The following is a 12,224-nucleotide window of genomic DNA, read 5'->3' on the forward strand; positions in this document are numbered from 1 at the left end:
ACAAAGATTGACAAAGAAGTTGATAAAGGAGGGTAGGAGAAGCTATGAGGCTGGGCTAGCACTTAATATAAAAAAGGATAGCAAGAGTTTTTATAAATATATAAAAAGGAAGAGGCTGGCTAGGGTGAACGTTGGTCCTTTAGAGGATGAGAAAGGGGAGCTAGTGGTAGGGGATGGGGATATGGCGAAGGTCTTGAATAACTTTTTTGTTTCTGTCTTCACGGAGGAGGACGTGAATAATTTGCCGGGTGTTAGCGATGGAAAGGTGGTAGGAATGGAGGGTCTTAATGACATTACTGTTACTAGAGAGGTGGTGCTCGACAGACTGGAGGGGCTGATTGTGGACAAGTCCCCAGGACCGGATGGAATGCATCCGAGGGTTCTGAAAGAAATGGCGGAGGTGATAGTGGATGCCTTGGTGGTTATTTTCCAGACGTCGCTGGATTCCGGGGAAGTGCCGGAAGATTGGAAAACGGCTAATGTTACGCCGTTGTTTAAGAAGGGTGCCAGGCAAAAGGCGGGGAATTATAGGCCGGTTAGTTTAACGTCTGTGGTAGGTAAAATGTTAGAATCCATCATTAAGCAGGAAATTGCGAGGCATCTTGAAGGGAATTGCTTGATAGGGCGGACGCAACACGGTTTCATTAAAGGGAAGTCGTGTCTGACAAATTTACTGGAGTTCTATGAGGATGTGTCTCGGGCAGTGGATAGAGGAGAGCCGGTGGATGTGGTCTTTCTGGATTTTCAGAAGGCGTTTGACAAGGTACCTCACAAGAGGTTATTGCAGAAGGTCAGGGGACATGGAGTTGGGGGTAGGGTGTTAGCGTGGATAGAGGATTGGTTGTCAAATAGGAGGCAGAGAGTGGGGGTCAATGGGTGCTATTCGGATTGGCGGATGGTGACTAGTGGGGTGCCCCAGGGGTCGGTGCTGGGGCCTCAGCTATTTACCATTTATATAGATGATCTGGAGGAGGGAACCGAGTGCAGGGTGTCGAAATTTGCTGATGACACCAAGATTGGGGGAACGGCAAATTGTGCGGAGGGTGTGGAGAGTCTGCAGAAGGATCTAGATAGGCTGGGCGAATGGGCCAGGAAATGGCAAATGGAATTTAATGTTGGCAAGTGTGAGGTGGTCCACTTTGGTAGGAAGAATGGTAGGAAGGACTATTACTTACGTGGCGAAAAACTGCAGCAGGCGACGGTGCAGAGGGACCTCGGGGTCCTTGTGCATGAATCGCAAAAACCCAGCTTGCAGGTGCAGCAGGTGGTCAGGAAGGCGAATGGGATGCTGGCCTTCATAGCGAGGGGGATTGAATATAAAAGTAGGGAGGTCTTGCTGCAGCTGTATAGGGCATTGGTGAGGCCGCAGCTGGAGTACTGTGTGCAGTTTTGGGCGCCGCACCTGCGCAAGGATATTTTGGCCCTGGAGGGAGTGCAGAGGAGGTTTACTAGGCTGATACCGGAGTTGAGGGGATTGAGCTATGAGGAGAGGCTGAATAAACTAGGCTTGTACTCGTTAGAGTTTAGAAGAATGAGGGGAGATCTCATTGAGACGTATAAGATGATGAAGGGGATGGATAGGATAGAGGTGGAGAGACTCTTCCCGCTCAAAAAAGACAGTAGGACTAGGGGGCACAGCCTCAAGATAAAGGGGAGGCGGTTTAGAACGGAGTTGAGGAGGAACTTCTTCACTCAAAGGGTGGTGAATCTCTGGAATTCTCTGCCCGTTGAAGTGGTGGAGGCTGCCTCGCTAAATATTTTTAAGAAGCGGGTTGATGGGTTTTTGATAAGAGAAGGGATTAAGGGTTATGGGGAGAGGGCGGGAAAGTGGAACTGAGCCACGACAGATCAGCCATGATCTTATTGAATGGCGGGGCAGGCTCGAAGGGCTAGATGGCCTACTCCTGCTCCTATTTCTTATGTTCTTATGTTCTTATGTTCTTATGTCTGTGTGGGTTTCCTCTGGGTGCTCTGGTTTCTTCCCACAGTCCAAAAGATTGCATTGGCCTTGCTAACTTCTCCCTCAGTGTACCCGAACAGACGCCGCAGTGTGGCGACTAGGGGATTTTCACAGTAACTTCATTGCAGTGTTAATGTAAGCCTACTTGTGACACTAATGAATAAACTTAACATCAACTCATCTGGTCCAAGGGATTTAATGTTCTTCAATCCAGTTGATTTTTCAAGCATTACACCTTCACTAATATTAATTTCTTTTAGTTCCTCAGTTTCACTAGTTCCTTTGTCGCCTAGTATTTCTGGGAGATTTTCTGTATCTTTTTCCGTGAAGACAGGTGCAAAGTTTGCCATTTTCCCGTTCTGCACCATCAATTCCCCTGTCCCCCTCTGTAATAGGCCCACATTATCCCTAGCTAATCTTTCCCTTTTTGCATACCCAAAGAAGCTCTTGCCATCTGCCTTTATGTTCCTCACTAGTTTGTATTCGTATTGGGTTGAACTTTTCTGTTTGCCTACCATGGGAATCGGAGTGGGCGAGGGACAGAACATGGAAAAGTCCATTGACCTCAGGCAGGGTTTTCCGGTTTCGGGGCAACTGCAGTCAGAAAATCCTGCCCATTGTTTTTCCCTTTTCTTGGAACTTGGCTTGCTTCTAAATTGTTCCCATTCCTAAGGCTTACCACTTTTTCTGGCATTCTCATAATCCACTTTCTTTGATTTTTAACTTATTTTGTGAACCATATTTGACTTACCTTTTCCTTTGGGTGTTTGTGCCTTAGAGGAAAGTATATCTGTTGTAGTCTTTCTTGAAATGCAGCCAATGCCTGTCTAGCATCAAATCTTTTAGTGTATTCTCCCAATCCACCATTGCTGACTCGCTCCTCATTCTGTCATTATTTCCTTTCTTCAGATTTAAGACCCTTGCTTGAGAATGAACAATATCCATTCAAACCTAATGCAAAGTTCCATCATATTATAGTCAGTATTTCCCAAAGGCTCCTTTACAGCAAGATGATTAATTAGTTCTTTCTCATTTCACAACGTCAAATCCAAAATAGCCCACTCCCTAGTTGGCTCCTCAATGTACTGCTCCAGAAACCCATCTCGCACACACTCCAGGAATTCCTCCTCCACAGCATTACTGCTAATTTGGTTAACCCAGTTTGTATGTAAATTGAAGTCACCCATTAGTGGCCATGAGCCCCCATGGTGGCACAATGGTTAGCACTGCTGCCTCACCATGCCAGGGACCTGGGTTGGATTCCAGCCTTGGATCATTGTCTGTGACAAGTCTGCACATCCTCCCCGTGTCTCCATGGGTTTTCCCCCGGGTGCTCCAGCTTCCTCCCACAATCCAATAGACGTGCTGGTTAGGGTGCATTGGCCATGCTAAATTATCCCTCAGTGTACCCAAACAGGTGCCGGAGTGTGGCGACTAGGGGATTTTCACAATAACTTAATTACAATATTAATGTAAGCCTACATGTGACATTAATAAACGTCAATAAATAAACTAAAACTTTAAATGCTACATGCATCTCTTAATTTCCTGACTTATACATTGCCCAACATTATCACTACAGTTTGGTGACCTATAAACAACTCCCATCAATATTTCCTACTTTAGCTCCACTTAAACTGACTCTAGAGGGGAATTTTCCCGTCCCGCTCGCCGCAGGAATTGTAGCGGTTTTGGGGGGTGGGGGGGCATCCAAAAACCCATTGGCCTCAGGTGGGATTTTCTGTTTTTGGTGTGAACGCAGCCAAAATCCCGCCCCACATCTTGGTCCTTTGATTTAAGATCCTCTTTGACTAATATACTAATCTGGTCCCTGATTAAGTGCTTCCCACTTCTTGTTCATTTTTGCCTATCCATCCTAAATGCTGCAAATCCTTGGACGTTCTGTTCTTTCGGTTGCCCTATTACCACATCCATTTACCTCAGTTTCTGCATTCAAACCTTTCTGCGAATATTGTGTGCATTCAGATAGACCGCCTCTAAATCTGCTTTTTAAACATTATTCTCCATCCTGATTCTATTTAATCCTTTGTCTATCTTTGATTTTTGCTTTCCTATTTCATTTCATTTCACCCATTTTGCTTCCCTCAAATCTGAGTACCCTCTCCGGTTTCCATCCCTCTGCCAATCTAGCTTAATCCCTTTCCAACAGTACAAGCAAACCTCGCTGTGAGGATGTCAGTCCCAGTCCTGCTAAGATGCAGTCCATCCATCTTGTACAAATCTCACTGGCCCAGAACCTGGTTCCAATGCCTCAGAAATCTGATGCCCTCTTCATCTAAACCAGATCTCCAGCCACATGTTGGATCATTCAGTTCTTCTTCATCACTGCTCACTAGCAGGCGGGACTGGATGTTGACTGAACGTTTTGCTTTTCAATCTCCTTCCTAGCTCCCTGAAATTTTAGTTTAGGAACTCCTTCCTCGTCCTACCTAAATCAAAGCTACCAATGTGGACCATTACCGTTTGCTCTTCACCCTCCCACAGAAGAATGTCCTGTGGCCGTTGCACAGCATCCTGACCCAGCACCAGGGAAACAGCATCCCTTCCTGGAGTCATATCTACAACAGAAATGCCAGTCTGTTTCTCTAACTAATGAATGCCCTGTCACTACTGCTGTTTCTGAGCTGCCCATGGTGCTACAACCTTGGCTCTGACTGCACTGATTAGTGAGAAGGACCTCAGGGTAAATATGGGGGGTTATGGGGATAGGCCCTGAGTGGGATTGTTGTTGGTGCACTACCTGCCTGTTTCTCTTGGATTGTCTGACGATCACCCATTCTCTTTCCATCTCTGTGTTCCCAGCCTCTTGTGCAACCACCTCTTTGAACGTGCTATCCACGTCTCGCTCATCCTTGCAGAAGTGCCACAGGGACTCCAGCCGCCCCTCGAGCTCCAAGACCTGGAACTCAGGTTTCTGCAGCTGGTGGCACTTCCAGCACAGTGGTCATCCAGGTCACCGGTAATGTCCATGGCTTCCCACATACTACAGGACATGCACCTATGCAACTGAGCTACCCTGCCATATCTTGACATTACTTTACTTGTGTTAACTTTATTTTACTTTGGTTTTCTTATAATGATTGTACTTCACCTTACCTATGGGGCAGCATGGTGGCACAGTGGTTAGCACTGCTGCCTCACAGCGTCAGTCCCAGGTTCGATTTCTGGCTTGCATCACTGCACAGAGTTTGCACACTCTCCCAGTGTCTGCGTGGGTTTCCTCTGGGTTCTCTGGTTTCCTCCCACAGCCTGAGCTGGTTAGGTGCATTGACCATTCTAAATTCTTCCTCGATGTACCGAAACAGACACTGGAGTATGGCGAAGAGGGGATTTTCACAGTAACTTCATTGCAGTGTTAATGTAGGCCTACTTGTGACACTAATAGATAAACTTAGAAGAAAACTTAAACTTAATAAACCTCACAACAATTGATAAATCTTAACCGGAGTGATAACTCTGACTAATACCTCACATGTTTTAAGAGCTGGAATAAACTTTACTAAGAGCACCTCTTGTTCTCCCCCCACTCCCCGCCACCCCCCCCTCCCCACCCACCCCGGCCCACGCGCAGCAAATTCCCATGCGAACCTAGTTCACTACTCAGTCTATGAGCAGGATTTTATGGTCTAGCTTGCTGGAAAATCCCACCTGGTATCAACAGACCTTTCCATGGTTCACCCCACCCTGCCTGCTCCGCTTCCCATGGCAGGTAGAAAGGGAACATTTGCCCCACTATCTTACTTGAGTGCCTCGCTTACTGACCTCCCATTTTGCTCAGTGAGGTCTCTTGTAGCATTTGCTGACTCTGTAGTCTCTCTGCTATCAACCGGAAACTCTAAAGACCTCAGTTTTTTCACCTAACTGTCCCTGAACTTCCCTGTCATTTTTCACTTGTCTCTAATTTTGCTGATTTCTATTTTCCTCTTTTCAACCTTTCACACATTCCTCACTCTTATTTGTGTAAATATTTGCCATAATTTTTTAAAAGTAAAACCTTGCAACTGAAATCCAAACAATTCATGTTTTTGTGTAACCAATTTAGTCTGTCGACTTCCATTTCAGTGTTAGGAATTATATCAATACAAAATGTTAATCACATCCCATCTGCGTCACCAGTTAGAATGGATTTGGACCTAATGGCAAAAAAATGGTAATCAATGATTAATTTATTGAAAATCACATCGAACATCCGCTGACGCACAATATTATTAACAATAAGAATGATGAAATGCATTTACCCACTGATCTCAGGCCATAGTTTGTAATTCATAGAATCACTACAGTGCAAAAACAGGCCATTTGGCCCATCAAGCCTGCACCAACAACAATCCCACTCAGGTCCTATCCCCATAACCCCCCATATTTATCCTGCTAATCCCCCTGACTTTAATGGGCAATTTAGCATGGCCAATCTACCTAACCTGCACATCTTTGGAGTTTGGGAGGAAACCGGCGCACCCAGAGAAAACCCCACGCAGACATGGGGAGAACGTGCAAACTCCACAGTCACCCAGGGCTGGAATTGAACCTGGGTTCCTGGTGCTGTCAGGCAGCAGTGCTAACCACTGTGCTGGGTTTAATTCATACTGTGGCCATCCTCTGTTCAATTGTTCTCTGATTGTTTGATAGGCTCAAACCGTTTAGTGGTCTGGACCACTTCCACAGCAGAGTTTAAGAGATGTTAGTTATTACAGGCCCCTAATCCAATCCTGACACCATATCTGTAGAAAGCAGAGAGCAGCTGTAAAGAGATGAGGGGAAAAGGAGAGAATGGATTAAGTTAAAAGTCTTTTGCAAACGCAGGAATAGTGAAGGGGTAGTCAAAGAAAGGGTAAGAGGCCGCTGATATATTAATCTATTAATCTAGAGACAGAGGACATGGCTGAGGTACATAGTGGATACTTTTGATTCATTTTCACAAAGCCCCCTTAAACGGTTACAACAGATACCTCGAGTTGGTTTGGTCTCCCACACTCCCCACCCCACCCATGTTATGTTCCTGTTCAGCACAGTGGCAGGTTCAGGCCAGTCTGAGTTCCTGTTTCAGAGCTTAAACTTTTTAATCTTGCACTTTTTAAAGTTTTATTTATTAATGTTACGAGTAAAATTACATTAACGCTGCAAGTGAAGTTACGTGAAAATCCCCTAGTCGCCACACTCCGGCGCCTGTTCAGGCAAACTGAGGGAGAATTTAGCATGGCCAATGCATCTAACCAGCACGTCTTTCAGACTGTGGGAGGAAACCCACGCAGACACGGGGAGAACGCGCAAACTCCACACAGACAGTGACACAAGCTGGGAATCGAACTCGGGTCCCTGTCGCTATGAGACAGCAGTACTAATCACTGTGCCACCGTGCGATGACCCCTTATAATCAAGGGCAGAATTAATCGGAAGTTGGAAAAGTATTGCTAATAGATGAAAGTCAGTGTGGATTTGTTAAAGGCAAGTTGAGATTAACTTAACAGAAAGGGTGGCTGAAGGGTTGATGTTGCATGTGTGAACTTTCAAAAGGTATTTGACAAGTACCATAAAATAGAGGTTCACAAAATTAAAGCCCATGGGATTAAAGGGACAGCAGCAGCACGGATATAAAACTGGCTGAAAAAGAGTAGTGGTGAAAGGTTGCTTTTGATGCTGGGGTGAAGTGTCATTCTCCAGGATAAGGATCATTGCTCCCATTTGATGATATACATTACTGACTTGGATTTGGGAGTTCAAAGCACAATTTCATAACGTGCAGGTGACATGAAACTTGGAAGTGTGGTAAACAATGAGGATATTAGTTACAAGTTGCAGGAGTGAAATGGGCAGACACACGGCAGTTGAAATTTATAGAACATAGAACAGTACAGCACAGTACAGGCCCTTCGGCCCTCAATGTTGTGCCGAGCTTTGTCCGAAACCAAGATCAAGCTATCCCACTCCCTATCATTCTGGTGTGCTCCATATGCCTATCCATTAACTGCTTGAAAGTTCCTAAAGTGTCCGGCTCCACTATCACAGCAAGCAGTCTATTCCACACCCCAACCACTCTCTGAGTAAAGAATCTACCTCGGACATCCCTCCTATATTTCCCACCGTGAACCTCATAGTTATGCCGCCTAGTAACAGCTACATCCACCCGAGGAAATAGACTCTGAATGTCCACTCTATCTATCCCCCTCATCATCTTATAAACTTCTATTAAGTCACCTCTCATTCTCCGCTCTAAAGAGAACAGCCCTAGCTCCCTCAACCTTTCCTCATAAGACCTACCCTCCAAACCAGGCAGCATCCTTGTAAATCTCCTCTGCACTCTCTCCAATGCTTCCACATCCTTCTTATGGTGAGGTGACGAGAACTGCACACAATATTCCAAATGTGGTCTCACCAAGGTCCGGTACAGTTGCAGCATAACCCCACGGCTCTTAAACTCAAACCCCCTGTTAATAAACGCTAACACACTATAGGCCTTCTTCATGGCTCTATCCACTTGAATGGCAACCTTCAGGGATCTGTGGATATGAACCCCAAGATCTCTCTGTTCCTCCACATTCCTCAGAACCCTGCCATTGACCCTGTAATCCGCATTCAAATTTGTCCTACCAAAATGAATCACCTCGTACTTATTAGGATTAAACTCCATCTGCCACTTTTCGGTCCAGCTCTACATCCTGTCAATGTCTCTTTGCAGCCTACAACAGCCCTCTACCTCATCAACTACTCCACCAATCTTAGTGTCATCAGCAAATTTTACTGACCCACCCTTTAGCCCCCTCCTCCAAATCATTGATAAAAATCACAAATAGTAGGTGACCCAGCACTGACCCCTGTGGTACACCACTGGCAACTGGTCTCCAGTCTGAAAAATTTTCCATCCATCACCACCCTCTGTCTTCTATGAGACAGCCAGTTACTTATCCAATTGGCCAAATTTCCCTCTATCCCACACCTCCTTAATTTTTCATGAGCCTACCATGGGGAACCTTATCAAACGCCTTACTAAAATCCATGCATATGACATCAACTGCTCTACCTTCGTCTACATACTTAGTTATCTCCTCAAAGAATTCAATCAAATTTGTGAGGCAAGACTTACCTTTCATGAATGCATGCTGACCATCCTGGATTAAGCTGCATCTTTCCAAATGGTCATAAATCCTGTCCCTCAGGACCTTTTCCATTAACTTACCGACCACCGAAGTAAGACTAACCGGCCTATAATTACCAGGATCATTCTTATTTCCTTTCTTGAACTGAGGAACAACATTCACCGCTCTGCAGTCCTCTGGCACTATCCCTGTGGACAGCGAGGACCAAAGATCAAAGCCAAAGACTCTGCAATCTCATCCCATGTCTCCCAAAGAATCCTAGGATATATGCCATCTGGGCCAGGGGACTTATCGACCCTCAGGTATTTCAAAATTGCTAATATATCTTCTCTCAGAACATTTACCTTCTCCAGCCTATCAGCCTGTATCACACTCTCATCCTCACAAACATGGCCCCTCTTCTTAGTGAACACCGAAGAAAAGTATTCATTCATCGCCTTTCCTATCTCTTCTGACTCCATGCACAAGTTCCCACTACTATCCTTGACCGGCCTTAACCTCACCCTGGTCATTCCTTTATTTCTCACATAAGAGTAAAAAGCTTTTCCTTTATCCAACCTGTCAAGGATTTCTCATGCCCCCTCCTACCTCTCCTAAGCCCTTCTTTTTTAGCTCATTTCCTTGCTACCTTGTAACCCTTAAGTGATCCAACTGAACCTTGTTTTCTTAGCCTTACGTGCATTTCTTTTTTCCTCTTGACAAGACATTCAACCTCTTTTGTGAACAATGGTTCCTTCACTCGGCCATTTCCTCCCTGCCTGACAGGGACATACCTATCGAGGATGCACAGTATTTGTTCCTTGAACAAGCTCCACTTTTCATTTGTGCCTTTCCCTGACAGTTTCTGTTCCCATCTTATGCTCCCTAATTCTTGCCTAATCGCTTCATAATTACCCCTCCTCCAAATATAAACCTTGCCCTGCCGTATGGCCCTATCCCTCTCCATTGCAATAACGAAAGACACCGAATTGTGGTCACTGTCTCCAAAGTGCTCTCCCACAAACAAATCTAACACTTGGCCCGGTTCATTACCCAGTACCAAGACCAGTGTGGCCCCACATCTTGTTGGCCTAGCCACATACTGTGTCAGGAAACTCTCCTGCACACACTGTACAAAAAGTGCCCCATTCAAATTATTCGACCCATAAAGGTTCCAATCAATATTTGGAAAGTTAAAGTCAGCCATGGTAACTACCCTGTGACCTCCATACCTATCCATAATCTGCTGTGCCATTTCCTCCTCCACATCTCATTTACTATTTGGGGGCCTATAGAAAACTCCTAACAATGTGACCACTCCTTTCCCATTTCTAACTTCAGCCCATATTACCTCAGTAGGCAGATTCCCCTTAATCTGCCTTTCAGCAGCCTTTAAACTATCCTTGATTAACAATGCTACTCCTCCACCTCTTTTCCCACCTTTCCTACTCTTACTGAAACATCTATACCCCGGAACTCCCAACAACCATTCCTGTCGCTTTTCTAACCATGTCTCCGTAATGGCCACAACATTGTAGTCCCTTTAACAATGGAAATGTGAAGTGATATATTCTGGTGGGAAACAACAAGATAAATATGAGCTAAAAAAGCAAAAGTTTATTTATTAGTGTCACAAGTAAGCTTACATTAACACTGCAATGAAGTTACTGTGAAAATCGCCTAGTCGCCACATTCCAGCACCTGTTTGGGTACACTGAGGGAGTATTTAGCACGGCCAATGAACCTAACCAGCACGTCTTTCAGACTGTGGGAGGAAACCGGAGCACCCGGAGGAAACCCACGCAGACATGGGAAGATCATCCGACAGTGACCCAAGCCGGGAATCGAACCCAGGTCCCTGGAGCTGTGGGGTAGCCGTGCTGACCACTGTGCCGCAGTGCCGCCCGTTTTTATTCCGCTATCTGGTTTTAAAGGAGTGGAGGTAGAGGGAGACCTTTTGAAGGTGGTGGAAGAAGCTGAAAAGGCTGTTCAAAAAGCATTAGTTTTTTAATAGGGACATTGCATACAAAAGCAAGTTTTGTAACATTTTATAAGTCATAGGTTAGGCCTCTGATGGAGTTTTATATTCAAATCTGGGTTCATATTTTAAGGAGGTAGAATTTTCCCAAAAAGTGACATTTTGGTGAGAAAACACTCATGTCAGCTCAGATCATAATATTTCCACACATTTCCTAGGGCGGGAGCAGGTTTTGCACTTGTTCTCAGAAGGGTAAGCCCGATTTCAGAGATTGGGCACAGTTTTAAAAGGGGGCTCCTATCTCAAAGTGAAATTAAAGAACTCTCTCCTTCCTCCCATGGGCATCAGGACCCCCCACATACCCCCCCTCCCAATTGAAGACACGTTCATCACCCCCCTCAACAAAAACCACCAGCATCAGGGCATTGGCACTTTCCCAATGGCCCCCCCCTTCATCCTCCACCTTCACGACCCCTCATATTCTCCATCCCTCAGACCCCAGCCCCTCAGGTCCTGCCTCAGGCACCCTGGCAATGCCCTTTAGGTGGTACTGCCAGATGGTTACTGCCCAGCCATGTTCCTGACCACCTGGGGCTTCAATGTCCTTTGAGCACCACCCCCTCCACCAACATGACTATCACACCTGGTCTCCATTTGTGAAGACTAGAAGTGACTCTCGCCAGCTTCCGCAGTCCCTGTGGGTCAGAGAATCTCAGGAATCTGGCTTCAAACAGACTCAGTGCATTTAAATGTGGTGGCTGGGAGGATTGCAACAGGGTTTTGCGCTGGCGTTGAATGTGCTCGACCCCTCACCCGCAACTCTCCGACCTGCGCCACCCCAATACCATCTATGCCGGGAAGGATGTGGCTGGAAAATTGTGGCCCAAGACCTTAGAATGAGTGCAGAAAAGAAGGGTAACAGGAGATTTTTAACTTATGTGGGGAGACTGAAGAAGCTGAGCTCATTCTGTGTGTGTAGTTTGCACATTCTCCTCGTGTCTGCGTGGGTTTCCTCCGGGTACTCCAGTTTCCTCCCACAGTCCAAAGGTTGATTGGCCATGCTAAGAAATTGCCCCTTAGTGTCCAGGGATGCGTAGGTTAAAGGGATTAGTGGGTATAATATGTAAGGATATCGGGGTAGGGCCTGGATGGGATTGTGTTCAGCGCAGACTCAATGGGCCGAAGGGCCTCT

Source organism: Carcharhinus amblyrhynchos, chromosome 31, assembly GCF_965287045.1.
Source record: "Carcharhinus amblyrhynchos chromosome 31, sCarAmb.v2.hapA, whole genome shotgun sequence".
Taxonomy (NCBI): Eukaryota; Metazoa; Chordata; class Chondrichthyes; order Carcharhiniformes; family Carcharhinidae; genus Carcharhinus; species Carcharhinus amblyrhynchos.